Source organism: Chrysochloris asiatica, unplaced genomic scaffold (genome assembly GCF_000296735.1).
Source record: "Chrysochloris asiatica unplaced genomic scaffold, ChrAsi1.0 scaffold00244, whole genome shotgun sequence".
Taxonomy (NCBI): domain Eukaryota; kingdom Metazoa; phylum Chordata; class Mammalia; order Afrosoricida; family Chrysochloridae; genus Chrysochloris; species Chrysochloris asiatica.
The window spans coordinates 1,273,848-1,288,779 of record NW_006408762.1 but is presented as its reverse complement, the minus strand read 5'-3'; the positions used below and the strand labels follow the sequence as shown (position 1 = coordinate 1,288,779).

General features: G+C 38.5%; 1 pseudogene; it reads left to right on the top strand.

Annotated features, from left to right (window-relative positions):
* Positions 1-1,107: 1,107 nt before the first annotated feature.
* LOC102838910 lies at positions 1,108-12,403 on the top strand (annotated as a pseudogene).
* The last annotated feature ends 2,529 nt before the right edge of the window (positions 12,404-14,932 follow it).

The following is a 14,932-nucleotide window of genomic DNA, read 5'->3' as shown; positions in this document are numbered from 1 at the left end:
CTGTGTTATTAAGTTTACTGAGTGTCTCCTAGTGGATATGATCAGAAGATGTGCTTCCCTTTTTGCATGTAATGCCTAGCAACTGTTATTGGCTCTTTGTCTCAATGGTGGAATATTATGGGGTATGCTTGTAGCTTGGTTATATGGCCACAATTGCTCTCTCTTTGAGTAACATAGGGAGAAAAAGCTCCCAGCCCCAGGAAAAGAAGTGTGATCAAAAGGACCCCAAACAGAAGCAATATAAAAGCAGAGATAAAAAAAAAAACCACCACTCTAAAACAAAAATAAACCTGTAGCCCACTGGCCAGTCGCCTTTTCTGCGCTGGTAGCATGCGTGCACCATAGGAACCCCCAGTAGTGGGCGAGGGTGTCCACTTGCTCAGGCCCCTCCTCTAGTCACCACCAAAGAGGTATACAGATAGATATTGAGAAGTTAATGTGAGAAAGATTGTCTACTATTTTTGTCTCTGAAGGTCAGTTAGGTATCTGTGTGAGCACAGCGTAAATATTTAAATAGTTGTGTCCTTGTGTGGGTATTTGGTGTTGGCTCTTGCCTTTTATGTTGGCATTTTACAGAGTGTTCATGTGGTTTCTCTGTCTGGCCAGACCTGTTTTTTTTCTTGCTGGGTAGGCAGGAGTAAAGGTTCCCTCACAAGTTAAATTTAGGGCTGGGTTCCAGAGTCAGACGACATAAGCAGCCACCAAAGAATCAGCCTATGGGACCAATGGGGCTCCTCCTCTCTGTGCCGTGTGAAAACTGTGGACTCAACACTGGACCCTTTTGGGGGTGTGTGCCCACCCATGTGAAGGCATCCAGGTTGGGCAGAGGAGGCGCAACAGGCAAGAGGAGGAAAAAATGTGTAGAATCCCCCCATATCTCCTTTTGCAAATGTCTCTGCACCAGTTTTAGCACTGGTTCACCCCAGATGGGGTGGCTGCAGAGGGAGTCCCGTGTCCCAATTGATTCCTAAATCACAATATTTTCCTTTATACAGTGATTTTTCCACTGGCGGGTGCGGAAAAATGACACCCTGCACTTTATGCCTGATCCAGTGCTCTGGAACTGTTTAGTGAAAGCAGCTTCTCTGAGTTTTCAGACCTTCCACCATGGAGCCTGTCCTATTTGACTCTGCTTCTGCCATCTCCAAAACCAGAAGTTCAGAAAGTGCATTTTTTGGGAAGGGAGAAATACATGCAAATGGGAAGAATAAAGAACATTATGGAAGAGCCAAGAGCCCAGTATTGTTGGAACATAAGTATGTATTTAATAAATAGCAGGTGGTAAGAACAGAAAGAAATGTGTATGCCAAAACAAGGAGAAGCGTGAAAATAACAAGATTTGTTTAATAAGCAATTGGAAGCAGCTGACGATTTTTGAATCTAGGATAGTCCTTAATTAGCATTTTCATTTAGGATGCAAAAAAATACACAGTGAAATCTGAGAAATGGAACTAGAAAAGACTGTGTTGATTTTCCGGGTCTCTTCAGTTTTCCACTTTTCTATTTCTCTCTCTGCTGTTAATTACAAAAGAGTTAATTCTGACTCATAGAGACCCTGTATAGGGTTTGCAAGGAGCAGCTGGTGGGTTTGAACTATCAGCCTTTCGCTTAGAAGTCCAGTGCTTATTCTATAGTGCTACACCAGGACTCCACTCTATTAGTGGAATATATATGAATTTTCCTTCTTTGACAGGTTTCTGCCTTACAGGGGTTCCTGTTTTTGCAGGTTTTCTGTTTTACGGTAGCAACTGTTTGAGAAGTGTAGGAGAGGGGAGATAAATTGCAGTTTTCCACAGTATGCTGGAGATATTTTTTTTCCAGTCTTACTATAATGAATATATAGATGAAGCACATTCAAAATTCACTCTTGTGAATTATTTCTGATATAACTCAAACCTAGCCAGGGGTCTGCTTTGCAGAAACTTGACAGTTTCAATATGAGTGGAAAGTCTAACATAACAATTGCAGAGGAATCAGGATGGTCCATAATGTTACTAACAACAGGAAACAACAGCCGGGGAGAAGGACTATCTTGAAAAGTCAAAGAAAACACAAGACAACACAAAACCAAAGAGCTTTAAAGTCAAAGAAGCATGCAACCTGCTGAATTGTTCAAGTAGTTCTCTGACATTAGAACTTTTTGACATTGTTACATGTAGAATGGGGTGTACTCAAGAGCAACAATTCTAGAATTCTAGAATGAAAGATTCAATAGTCAGCTTATCTGCCAAAAAGTGTAGGGTGAGGTATTTTCCTATCACACCAAGGTGCTCCCTGCCTTCATACAAACTTACAATCCTTCTGCAATAAATCCTGTACAGGGTTTCTGAGGCTGTAAATCTTTACGGGAGCAGAAAGCCTCATCTTTCTCCTGCAGATCAGCTGGTAGTTTCGAACTGCTGACCCTGAGGTTTGCAGCCCAATTTGGAACCACTATGCTACCAGAGCTCCCTAGCAATTAAAGCTCCCTAGCAATTAATTGGAGCAATTAAAGATTTTATGTATTTTCTAATATAGATCTGAGCAGACTCAGCTGACTCAGCAGTGTTTTCTTTAAATATTTATAATAGTTCCAGATCAGCCAAATATTTTTAATATATAATTTCATGCTGATAACAAAGTGATAAACCTTTTGTTCAGTTCCAACTCTGAGGAGTAGCTGGTGGGTTTGAACTGCCAACCTTGTGGTTCACAGTCCAGTGCTGATCCTACAGTGCCACATCAAGGACTCTTGTCAAAATTAACAAAGAGGGAAATCATTGATGTCCCAAGCATTTATCCAGTCTTTCTCTCTGAATACTTCAGAATAATTTCAGCCTGCTCAATTGTAAGACATGCAGACCAACTGCAACTAGTGCCTGAACCAATCTAGACCCAGAAGTACTTTTAAATGCCAGTCTCATTGTCTAAGTGAGATATGCAGAATTTACTGTGCTAGTGTGAGCCATGGACACTCGAAGTTCATCTTTTCTAATGCCTACTCCATTGGCCTGGTTCATATATCTGGCATTTATTGGTTTTATATTTTATCTTCCAATTTTTTAGATGGAATTAGAGACCAAAAAAAGTAATGCCACTTATTGAACAACTATTTGGTGAATACTTTTGAAATGTTACTCTTAAACTTCCATAGTAATTGCATTTGAATGATATTAATATAGTCATTTATTAGATATAGGAGCAATTTCAAATCATGTTGCTTACCCCATGCTACATATTCTGCTAATGGGATACTATTGGTTGGGATCTTAAAGGAGAACCAAATACGGCTGCTGCCCATATCTGGTTCTCCTTTAAGATCTCAATCAATAGCTATTCCATTAGCAGTATATGTAGCCTGCTGTAAGCAATATCATTTACTATTCATTTTCTATTTGCACCATCCAGGGTCACTGCAACCCCTAGTTCTGACCTCACCTGTAACCAACTGGTGTTTACTTCTCACTCAAGTGGCCTACATTAAACTATATGCTTTACCGAAATACAATAAATGCAGTGATCAATTTTTAGTACTATGAAATTAAGATCATTAATAAGATTTCATCTTGATTATAAACACATGTTGTTGTGCTTGGGTTGTAGAAACTGAAAGAGGATCCAAGCATAAATTGTTTAATCATAATCAAAAACTCTATGTAAAGACACAATGTATATAATTTATTCCTTATATTTTGATAACTGAGTATCTATACTTCATTTATGTGAATTATTATCTTATTAAATTGGTGTTTAAATTCTGCATTTGCTACTGTAAAAACATAATGATTGGTCAATATTAATATCATAGTTAGTAGCTTTTTTTTTCAAAGTTGTCTATTAATATTTTGTAGTACAATTGCATCAGAATAAACACCTCATCTGTCAAGGTTTTTATTTATTTACTGTGGATGCTCACAAGGTTTGTAATCTGTGGACATGGCACCCATCTGCTATGCTGCCAAAACTCATTAACATGTCATGGGCATCAGTGGGATGTCAGGTCACACCTGGAATAATTGTTCACCAAGTAAATGACATTTTCTATGAATAAGAAAGAATCCTGTGTAAGACTGGGGGAAGATCATGGCCTTTAGAGTAAATGCATTTAAGATTCCATCCCCCCATTTAACACTTGCAAGCTCTGTAATCTCAGGCATGTTATATAACTTCTGTGAGTCTCAGTTTCCGCAACTAAGAAAATAGGATAAAAAATATGTACACCTCAACACAACTTCTATAAGGAATGAAATAAAAGTGGTGGTAATTGCTATAGAGCACAGATGATGCTTTCTTGCCACTTATACATAAAAGTTATTAATGATTTAATGTAAAGTGTTCATATCATGAAAGATCAAGGAAAAAGGCTAAAGCTTTGGACTCTGACAAGAAAATAAGCGTGAGAATAAGATTGAGTGTTTTCCATAACATCTAAAAAACAAACCAAAAAAAAAACACCTCAGACTTTTCAATAATGTCACATCAGGGAATGTTGAATTTTTAAATTAATCTTTCTATTGTACATTTATTTCTAAACTTGACTTGACATTTAAAATCCTCCACAGTATAACCCTAGGAACCCTGGGGATTTAGTGGCAAGGTCAGCCCAGTTTGAAGTCACCAGGCCCTACACAGGAGAAAGATGAGGCTTTCTGCTCCCAGAAAGCCATGGAAACTCTGTATAGGGTGACTATGAGTTGGAAATGACGGCACATCACCATCAATATAATTTAGTCATTCTTAATTAAAAATAACCTGAAAGTTTTCCCAGATCAAACTTAGTTAAAATTCTGATCTCAAATCATTTTATGTAACAGGTAGCACACATTCACACTGAACACACACTTCCCATACAAAATCAAGAAATTATACTTAAAAACCACATCCTGAACCTCCAGCCAAAAGATAAGGTCTTTGGGATTTGAGGAAAACATGAATTAAAGAAATGTGTGGTTCAAACAAAGGTTTTTAAAAAAATTTAAATAAAATAAGTTTGTGTATATCTTAAAAGCATTGTCAAAAGTAGCATTTGATGTGAAACTGAGACTGGCACCTAAAAGGGATATGTACCTTGGCAACTGTGGTGTGGTTTCATGAACCCAATGAATTTTTCTCAAGATACCAGTGTTGCTACGTATGGAACATTGCAAGTTATCTCAATTAGTAGAAATACTGAAATCAATGCAAAATTCTGCTTAAAAGTAGTCTAACATTTGAAGATTCAATTATGCGTAGTTTAAAATGGTTGGTTCCTTAAATTATCTCTTTTTTCCCTTGCAAAAGAAGCAGACTCTGGCAGTGATCTTAACCTCCGTATCTAAAACTCTTCTTGGATTGTTCTATTAAAAAGAAACAAAAAACCCTCAACCTTTTGTGACTCTATCAACAACTGTAGACCATTTAGAATATGAAAAAATTAAAAGAGCTGGTTTTACTTTGTGAAAACTGATTAGCCAAGCCCCTGTGGATAAAATATTAAATCAGTGTAGCAATTTCTTAATCAAATTCATTTACTGTTAACATATCAAGTTAGTGATTCTGTTAGTCACTATCCCATAATTACAAAGGTAATTCTTCTAAACTGTGGGAATTCTCACATTTTATCACAGCCTTTCTTGTCTTACAGGAAGATTTTCATTAAGGATTATCATAGCAAATTTAGCATTTCTAAACATGGCATTTTTTTGATTATTTCAAACTCTAGTATTCTTTGTGGAATACTTTATGCCTAAGCACTTGATTCTAACTCCAGGGTCGGTGGTTCAACCCCACTAGCTGCTCCTCAGAAACATTGTACAGGGTTGCTATGAGTCAGAGGCAACTCAAGGGCACTCAACAACAATAATAACAGTATTCCTTTTGGCCCATATGTTTTTTGTTTTTTAATGAACTGAGTGAAGGTTTACAGAGCAGATCATCAGTTTTTTTCCATTCAACAAATCACTTTACTTCATTACAATAACTACAATCCCTTTTATGTACCATCTACTAACAATATTTACCTCTATTCACTCTAACTCTTACATTCTTCCTTATGTGTGATGCTATCTTCATATTTCCTCTGATGGTCTCCTTCTTAATATATATTTCCTGCACCATCATTCATGCTGTTGTGCCATTGAGCTGGTTCTGACCCACAGTGACCCTTCATAGGGTTTCTTAGGAGTGGCTGGTGAGCTTGAACCACCTACCTTGTGGTTCAAACTGACTTTGCAGTCCAGCGCATTAACCCCCAGAGACACACCAGGACTCCAGAATACTCTCTAGCCTGTGAATAACTTCACTTTTCCTTCCTATCACCATTATAAAATGTTTCATTTATCAAGGAAACCTTTTCTTAACTTTTTACAACAGTGGTCTCATACAATATTTGTCCATTTGTCACTGGCTAATTTCACTCACCATTTGTTCATCTATGTTGTGAAGTGTTTTGCAGATTCATCATTATTTCTCAGTATTGCATACTTTTCCATTGTGTGTATGTACCAAAGTATGTTTAACCATTCTTCTGTTGAACATTTAGGCTGTCTCCATCTTTTTTTTTTTTGCTATTGTGAATAGTGGTGGGATGAACATGGGTGTACATATATCTATTATGTCATGGCTCTTATTTCTTGAGGATATATACCAAGTAGAGTGATTGTTGGGTCATTCATTATTTCTATTTCCAACTGTTTGAGAAAACATCATACCATTTCAAAAGTGGTTGCAACATTTTACAGTCCTACCAGCAGTGTAGGAGTGTCCTATTCTCTCCACACTCTCGCCAGCATTTGTTGTTTTCTGTGTGGTCTATATGTCTTTTCACTCCAGTATCATAAAAGGGCCAACTTAATATTTTATATGTATATATGTTTAGGTATTTTCCTAGTTCAACAATAATGAGGTGTGTCATCTTTGTAGAACACTTTGTCAGAAACAATTCAGTTTTCACTGAAACTCAATGGAAAATCTGAAAAAGATCTTAATATACCACTTCATTGGTTCAATTTTGATAACTGAGTATTGGCAGAGTATTATACAGCTTTGAGCTTCCTAGCTCAATGATCATTGTAATTGTTGAGAATCAAAGTCCAAGGCTGGTGGAGTAAGATAACTTATTCTGGAAGGGGGAACATCAGTTATTATAAAATACTGAATTACAATAATAAGAACTCCATGATAATTGACATATGTACACAGCATATGCAAAGCTGGTCAACAGCCATTTTTTTAGTAGTTTTCTATTTGCTTTTAATATAACATAGATGCTAGGAATGCTTATGATGTCTTTGTCCCCTTATCATTGAAAATATATTCTGGGTGATTTATTTCATTAGTTGATAAAATACAATGTTAATTTCAAAAAAATATATATGTATATAACTTGGAATTTCATGTTGCACGTTATTGTTATTGTTGATAAAAGTCATCCACTGAGTAGGCTGTCACTCACAGTGACCCTTTATAGGGATTTCTGAGGAGCAGCTAGTGGGTTTGAACAACCAACATTATGGTTAGTAGTCCAGTGCTTATACCACATTGCCACACCAGGACTCCTAAAGTTTCATACCTATATATTTTCTAAATATTCTAATCAAAATGTTATTTTTTTCTTTGAAGAAAACTTTCTTTTTCATTTTCTTCATACAAAAAAACAAGTTAACCGATTATTTCATAATTTAAACATTAATCAGTTGAATCATTTACTTTTATTAATGGGAGTTACTGTGTTTTGTTGTTGTTATCATTATTGTTAAGTGCCATCGAGTAAGTACCGACTCAAGCAACCCTGTATAGGGTTTCCAAGGAGTGGCTGGTAAGCTTGAACCACCAACCTTGCAGTTCAAACCGACTTTGCAGTCCAGCACATTAACTCACAGCACCACACCAGGACTCCTACTGTGGTTTACAGGAGATTAGTTTAATAAATAATTAGCTTTATCTCATAAACTCTCAAAGCATAAATGCATTATGAATTTTAACTAAGTGGCATATGGAAAATCACAGGGATTTTATCAAAAAGTTAACATACATGCTGTCTTCAGGTTATGAATATCAAATTTAGGGTCAAGTCCTACTTGCCCTTTAATGTTACATAAATGTGTCCTCATTTTGAAACAACTAAACCAACTCCTACTTGCAAGACATTCTTCATTACAATCACCTTCACTTGCTACACATACAGTTTTTAAATCATTGAAAGTTTAGATCCTTTCCTTGCACTAAAAGTAAGGCTACAAAAGAAATATATGCACCTGTTCAGATTGACCTACAAATTCTTAAAGGCACAGGAACCAATCTCATTCTTAACCCCAGGGACTGTCTGAATTTCACTGGAGGAATAGAAATCATTTAATTTTTGAATTCCACTCAAGCATCAGCAGTGTCTGTTTTCAGACTTTTCTTGGATCCCTGCAAATAATTTTTAGTATCTTGAAAAAGTCGTGCTATTTCATGAGGAACCCTAAAATTTTATTAAGGAAACAGATAATTTCTTTATATTTTTCATAGACAAATGTATTTCAAAATTAAAACAATGGTAAAAATTCCCTGCCTGTACCCTATAAAGAGAGCCTGAGTTACATGGTAGTTAAAGTGCTGAGCTGCTAACTGAAAGGCTGGCAGTGTGAACCCACCAGGTACTCTGTGGGAAAAAGATGTGGCAGTCTGCTTCTGTAGATTTACAGCCTTGGATACCCTATGGGGCCATTCTACTCTGTCTTACAGAGTTGCTATGAGCAATACTATGAAGTGTAATCCACCAGTCTACGGTGCATTTTAAATGAATTGAAGCCACAGGCAGTTAAGTACAATCAAAGTTGACAGATTGCCTAGTAAGACAGCAAAAAAAAAAAAAAAAAAAAAAGTGCCATTGAGTTAATTCTGTGTCATTGAGTTACTTCTGATGCTTAGCAGCCTTCTAGGAAAGAATAGAACTGCCCCATAGGGTTTCCAAGTCTCTAAACCTTGGAAACAGATTGCCACATCTTTCTCCTCTGGAGTGACTGGTAGGTTTGAACCACAGAACTTTTGGATAGCAAGTGTGTTTAACCACTGCACCACCAGTGCTCCATCAAAAACAACCATTATGTAAGAAGCAAGGAGCTCTGGTAACGTAGTGGTTACGAATCGGGCTGAGAACCTCATGGTCAGCAGTTCGAAACTACCAGCTATTCCGCAGGAGAAAGATGAGGCTTTCTACTCCCATAAAGATTTACAGCTTCAGAAACCCTGTACAGTTGGAACTGTATGAGTTGGAACTGACTCCATGACACATAACAACAACAACATGTAAGAAGCATGTTATAAGGTTTTAAATTGGTAAACAAATAAAAGAATTCCTAATTGGTAACAAATTAATAAAGATAATGATAGTGCATGCCACTTAGTGGAATACAATAATACTGTATTGATTAGATAAAATATTGCTTATAGAGTATCTTTATATTAATGGAAGAAAAATGTTGCATAACAAATTATTCCAGTTGTACATTATGCCATACTGATAGATCAAATTGTTGGATCTTACAAAATACATTTAAAAATCATGTACTTTTCCTCAAAACTGTTTTCTGAAGACTTCTGAATTAAGGAGTAAATACACTGATAGTAAAATTTTGAGACACTTCTTAAATTCAGATGTAAATGTGGTTATTATAGTATGTTCAATTTGCATTCCACATGCTTGCCAATATTCCTAAAACTAAGTCATAGATGACTTGTGTACAAAATTTAAAAGTCAGAATTTGAAATTTGACATAACTTCATTAATTTGGGCCTGGGTAACTTAAAGCTTGTGACAATCTGGACAGATCCTGGGTTGCTATTTACCTTTACTTAATTAAATATTTCTTAACAAAGAGTATAAATTAACACGGCAAAATTGTGTAGGATATTATTATTACTGAACATGTATTAAGAGGTTATAATGGATAGATACTTATGCGCTTTGGGTTGGTTTCAATCTGCATTTTATTTATCTACATTTTCTGAATTTATTTTCCTTTAAACCAATTAGAGATTTTTTTTAAAAAACTGGATAAAGGACAGTTTATGGTTATTAATTAGACATGTAAAGTGTCAGATTCAGAATCTTCATCATTTTGTAACAACAGTAAGTTACCCTCCTACACACAATACCAAATAGCCATAGATTTTAGACAGTGGTCCCTAATTCCATTTTTAAAAGTCCCTTTAAAGCCTTTAGTAGGAAAACACAGCAGAATAGATTTATTAAGCCATCTTTTGAGTTTTCTTGATTGAAATGAAGAATTGGTCATCCTATCCTAAAAATACTGTATACGTGTGATTGTGGTTTTTGTTTTATAATTGCAGACTTGGTTCCCCCTGAATGACTGTGCTTTCATGAGATTTCCATAATATTTGCATGATTAATGTTAAAAAAAGAAAGACCCACATTGTGTTGAATCTAACAGTTAAATCAAATTATATAGCTGTAGTTCTCCATGTTTATTATGATCCATGATTCCATGACTAGACATAAACAATGGTGGAACATGTGGACATCCATTTAGAAGAAGACTATCTGTACTTGATTTGCCAGAGACAAATTCCACTATCATTACTACACACCAGAGAGAAATATATACCTACTATCATATTTTCAATTATACAATCGGGCACAAAACCTACTAAAGAGCCTATATAGAGAACCACTGCTTATGAATCTTTCTTATACGTACATGAAATTAAATTTAAATAAATCAGAGAAATTATGAAAAGTACTTGTCTTCCTACCTGTGGCTGGGGATGCGTCCAGATCTCTACAGCTGTCAGTTTTTTCAGGGGACTGTGAGATCGTACAACCTCCTTCATTAGCTATAAAGGAAAAATACAGTAATTTCAAGATACTAGTTAAATAAAAAGATGCAGTATAAAATGGCAGTATGCACTGTATACAGACATATAAAATACTAACTGTATAAATCATCTTGTTACAGAGAGTGCCAACCACACTGCCCTTCAAAAGAGATGTCTTACTAAGCACCTCGAGACGCAGACCAGACGCTCAAGATGGCGGCAGGCATCCCAGGCTGCCCTGCGTAGGAGGAGTGGCGCGGTGGAACTATCCTGCAGTAGCTCCAGGAACCAAGAAGGGTAGGATGACCCAAGGGAAGAAGAAAACACAGGGTGCCAAGAAGATCATCATGAAGACACGCCTAGAGGAGTCATTTTTTCCAGTGTTCACCATGTAGTCCTGGTGTGGCGCTGCAGGATAATGCACTGGACCGCAAGGTGAGCCCTTCAAACCCACCAGCCACTCCTCGGAAACTCTTTACAGGGTTGCTGTGGGTCGGAACCGACTCCACGGCATTTAACAACAACATCAAGTGGTTATTGTCACCTTTTTAGAGGTTTTTTGTTTGGGGATAATTGACAGCACCCACCTTGATGGTATTACATGAAACATTCCCTAAATATTCATTTCTGAAGACTGGACTAATTAAAGAAGTAAAGGGTTTGTTGCCATTACTCAGTGCCCTGCTTATAGGATGCTCTTTCTGATGTTTGGGATCGAAAATCTTTCTTGCTGCTACCAGTATTTTTGACATGTGCCCCAGCTCCATTAATGAAGATCAGCCCATGGTGGTACTTAGCTGTTCTGTTTCTGGGGTTTCTGCAGTGACTTTCTCTGTGGTATTTGCATACATTGTAGATATAACTTAAGAATATGAAAGTAGTATGGCTTATGGAATGCTTTCACAACATTTGCTGCAAGTTTAGTAACCAGCCCTGCCATTGGAGTTTACCTTGGAGGAGCATATGGAGACAGCATAGTAGTGGTTTAGCTACAGTAATAGCTTTGCTAGATACTTGTTTCATCCTTGCTGCTGTACCAATCTTTGCCTGAGAAGATGTGTCCAATGTCATGGGGAGCATACTTTTCCTGGGACCAGGTCATATCTTGAAAAAAAAAAATGAATCTTTATATTTTGAAAAAAAATTGGGCCAAGATTCCATAGTGCTGCTAATCTGTACGTTGTTTTTTTCCTGCCTGCAAGAGGCAGGCCAATATTCCAGCTTTTTATATACCTCAGACAGATAATGAAATTTTACCAGAAAATGTTACAGTGTTTCTAGCAGTCCATGGAATTCTTCCCATTATTGAACAGAACTAGACTTGAATTTACTTATGAGGTCAACTGGAAATAAGAACATCATTTTATTGGGTCTGGGATTTCAAATATTACAGCTGGCATGCTATTGCTTTGGTTTAGAAGCTTGGGTGATGTGGACTGCTGGTACAGTAACAGCCATGTCTAGCATTACTTTTCCAGTTGTCTGTATTAGTTTCATGAACTGCTGATGCTGATCATCAAGGTGTTTTTCAAGGGATGATAACAGGAATTTGAGGACTGTGTAATGGTCTGGGACCAGCCTTTTATGGATTCATATTCTACATATTCCATGTGGAACTAACTGAAAGAACAACTAATTAAATGAACAGACTTGGGAACTAACACAAGCCCTCAGCACCACTTTGAACAGAATGCCATCATCTTCCATCCCCCCTTTTTCTTTGGAGCCTGTTCAGTATTGCTGATTCTGCATGTTGCCTTATTTATTCCAGAATATACCAATTTAAGCTGAAGGTGCAGCAGTTGGAAAAAGCACTGTGGTAGTCACAGCCATCTTCATAGAAAAGCAAAAGAACCTTGACTCCAGGACGCAAATGTGTGACAGCAGAAATCAGGATGATTTTTCTATCAGCACCCAGATCTCAGTTTTTACCTGTGGTTATGGATATACATTCCACTTCCATCCACAGTGTACTTTAAATTATCTTAAGAAATTAATCTGCATGAATTTTGTTTTTGTTAAGTGCCATTGAGTCTGTTCCAACCCATAGTAACCCTGTGTAGAGTTTCCAAGGAGCAACTGGTAAGTTTGAACTGCCAACCTTGCAGTTCAGACTGACTTTGCAGACCAGTGCATTAACCCACAGAGTCACACCAGGACTCCTGCATGAATTTAGTGGGAACAAAAGAAAGAACCATTAGTACAGTGGTTATCATGTCTACTTTACACGTAGAAGGTCCTGGGTTCCCGAGCCCCAGTGGAACCATAATGAAACTTTGGATTCTTGGTATGGTGCTGTGGGTTAATGCACCAAACTATAAAGTCTTTTGAACTGCAAAGTCGGCAGTTCAAGCTCACCAGCTGCTCCTTGGAAACCCTATACAAGGTCTCTATGGGTTTAAATGGACTAAATGGCACTTAACAACAACAGCAAAGAAAAGGACAGTTTTCCAAAAATGTTACTATTTCTTTTAAAAGAAACTTTTTGTTTATTAGCAGCAATTTCTTGCCACTATGTTGTTTGTTTTATTATACATTTTAATTTAAAAGTATATGTGTAGGACTTCTGGTTTGCCAGGGCAGCCAGGCGGTGCGGGTGAGTGGGGGCTCCGGGATGGGGGGGGGGCAACTCGCGAGTTAAACCTTCCAGGTAGGAACCCACAGTCTCACAGCCCACGTGAGTGTCAGTGCGCCAGAGCCTTACACCCGCTTCTTTGAGAAATCACTGTGCGAGGAATTACAAGCTTCTTAAACTTTCGCTGCTGCAGCCCCAGCTCCTTTGGGCTTGAGTGGGCGGGGCGGGAACCAGCTCATGCAGAGCCTCCAATAGCGGGGAGACTCAAGCAGGGAGAGCCACTGGTGACACCTACCCAAAGGTGGGATTTCTGCGCATACAGTGGACAAAGCGAAGTTAGTTTAAAGGGGGAAAAAAAAATAAAAGCCTGCAGGAAAAGAGAAGCCGCGACTGTCTGACGTCATCAGGCGCAGACTGTGCCTGCCTGAGCCACTTCTGCCCTGCCCAGTTGACCCGTGTCCGCCGGCCAGAGGACCACCCCACCCCAGCACAGTCCAACTGTGTTCCCGGGCCTGCAGGGTATGCACACACACAGTCGAGGAGCTTCCCTCCTGCCCGAGCCGCGTCCCACGGGCCTGCCAGATGCGCGACAGTGAGTGACCTGCCTCCCGCTGAACCGAGCAGCGTTCCTCAGCCCTGCTGGGCGTGCGCCGGCAAACAGCTCACCTCACGCTCAACTGAACCACGGGGAGCGGGGCCTGGCAGCCCCCCTCCTGCAGCAAGCACCCACTGGGGAACCCCATTTGGGTCTCCCCTTTATTTTTATTATTATTTTTTATCTTAGACGGTTCAGCAGGAGAAACGACATGGCTCTGAGGGCTGGGGTGCCACTACAAGGTCACCTGAATTACAGGGTCAGTGGTCCACACCCACAAACTGCTCCTCAGGAACCCTATAAAAGAGCATTAGGGGAGGGACGTCTGGCGCTTCCCTGACCCAGCAACACAGGCTAGCCCACTGCCCAACCTCAAAGGCTCAGGCCCTGTCAGCCAGGCACAAGCCAGCACAAGGGGAAGACACCTTGAGGTGATTTTTACCAACAGCAACAAGGCAATCCTGCTGTGCCCCTGCAGGTTAAGGGACTAGACTGCAAAACCTTTTGAACTGCAAGGTCGAAAGTTTGGGCCCACTAGCTGCTCCTTAGAAACCCTATAAAGGGTACTTGGTTTTCTTTTCTTCTCTTTCTTTCTTTTTGCTCTGCGGGTTAAGGGACCAGACTGCAGAGAGCTTTGAACTGCAAGGTCGGTAGATAGCCCCCACCAGCTGCTCCTTAGAAAACCGATAAAGGGTTTTTTGTTGTTGTTGTTTGTTTTTATTATTATATTTTTTCCTTTTCTTCTGTTCTCTTTCTTTTTGTGTGTGTGACTAGAGATTTCCTTGTTTAATTTCGTTTTTCTGGTGCTGAATCCTTTCTCTTTTTTTTTTTTTTTCTCTCTCTCACTTTTTTTGTTGGAATTTTTGTTTTTGTTTTTTGTCCTTTATTTCATGGTGTTGTTGTTGTTTTGTCTTGCTTCATTATTATCTCATTATCACTTTTGTTTTATACTTTGCTTCTGATTTTGTTTGCTACCAAACTGG